This window comes from Grammomys surdaster, unplaced genomic scaffold (assembly GCF_004785775.1).
Source record: "Grammomys surdaster isolate TR1022 unplaced genomic scaffold, NIH_TR_1.0 126474, whole genome shotgun sequence".
In the NCBI taxonomy this organism is placed as follows: Eukaryota; Metazoa; Chordata; class Mammalia; order Rodentia; family Muridae; genus Grammomys; species Grammomys surdaster.
Genome location: NW_021621266.1, coordinates 1 through 1,772, shown reverse-complemented (window position 1 = coordinate 1,772; position 1,772 = coordinate 1). Strand labels below are relative to the sequence as shown.

The window sequence follows — 1,772 nt, the reverse complement described above, 5'->3', positions numbered from 1 at the left end:
GGGAGATTTAGACCTGGAAAATGAGTGCCTATACTCCTTTTGAGTCTTTTTGTATTCCATCAATTCCTTACCAAAATCATTTGTAAACTCACCTAGCTTGAACTTTTTCTTTTCCTCTTCCTTTAGTTGTCCTTGCTCTCTGTAGAACTCTTCCCTGGATAAGGGAGGTGCTTGTGTTGTAGGGATGGTATTTGAAAGGGCAGTCTGCACTCTTGATGATACCCAAGGTGTTGATATATTGGCTGGAGCTGGTGGGAACCCTGCAGGAGGGACACTATATCCTGCTGGTAGATGTTGGCCAGGAGGAAACTGAGAAGAAAAATGTGGTGAAGGTACACCTGGGGGAAGAAGTGTATGGTGAGGAGGCAGATAATAAGAAGGTGGTGAAACAGGCACAAAGACTGGAGTTGCTGGTAGTGATGGGCCTTGAGTCCTCTGTGATTGTTCGCTGTGGTGTTGCCCATGCTTTATTCTTCTGTGACAGCTTCTTTCTCCTCTTCTAATTTGCTGTGGTGGAGACACTAGGTACCCAAGCTTGTTAGAATGTTGCCAACCTGGTCTACTACCACCTGGATGAGCAGCATTTATTCTTACTGGATCAGTTGTAAGGTTCAACTGTCCATGGAATAATGACTGTCCCAACAAAGATGGAGTTTCAAGGACTGGCTCCTGGTAACCCTTTTCATCCATAAGAGCAGTAATAGCAATTGAAGAGGCTCCCTTTGAATGTTCTGATGTAAGTTCGGCAGCTGGTAATAATTTATTATCAGAATCCTGAAAGGATCCATCTGAGTTTTCTGAATCATCTGATATAGATGCTGTTGCAGTTATATCAGGTACTGGAGCTGGGGCAGAAGATGGATTTCCAGACACAGAAGGGGCCAAAGAAGATGGATTTGACGTTAATGAAGATGTAGACAGAGTTGGGTGATCCGAGGAAGATGTCACTGGGATCATCAGAGGATCCTGCTGTCTTGATATGGGAGATCTCATCAGAGGCTGCAGCTTCTGCTGAATGAGTGGTCTTGATGTTGGTATTGGGGGTGGGGGTGGAGGTAACTGTTTTCGTCCTCTTGTTGCATAGCCAGTTTTGTTTTTAAAGTTATTAACAACCTTTCGCAAAACCTTGTTGGCAACTAAAGCATCAGGAGAAACATCATTTCGATGACATGTTGGACATGTATGTTCATCTGACTCAAGGAGTGCTGTTCTTATGCATTCATCACAGTAACTGTTTCCACAGCAGGGAATGACAACGCCATCAGTCATAATGTCTTTGCAGATGAGGCACAAGAGCTCCTCTGGGATAGGATCATCTTGTTCTGAAGACGATGATGATTCCTCTGGTAAGAAGGGTGGTTTCTCTTTCTTCCCAATTGCATAGGCCTCTGCATCTATAATCGGTATTGCATATTTTCCAGCGTTCGTAAGCATTGCGCCTTTTATGGTAGGATCTTTCACTTTCATCATAAAACTTCTAGGAATTCCAGTGCTCCTTTTGATCCTAAGACCAGACTCAAAGTTCTTATCCCCTTTTGTTGGGCAATTCTTAATATAATGACCAGGTTTACCACAAACAAGGCAGGTATAAGATCGAGGTGGGAGACCTACTAGAGTTTTCTTCATGTAATTGATTGGGTCGTAGTCATGGCCAGATTGCCACATCATTGCTTGAATTTTTTCTTCCTCCGAAGCATTTGCTTCAGCCAGATTGGCAGTCTTTGTAAGCTGGGCCAGAGAAATAGATGCAGGAGAGTCATCAATTGCTTTTG

At 43.6% G+C, this 1,772-nt stretch overlaps 1 pseudogene; it reads right to left on the bottom strand.

Moving 5' to 3' along the window:
* Nucleotides 1-6: 6 nt before the first annotated feature.
* On the bottom strand, nt 7-1,764 carry LOC114614718 (annotated as a pseudogene).
* Nucleotides 1,765-1,772: the final 8 nt, after the last annotated feature.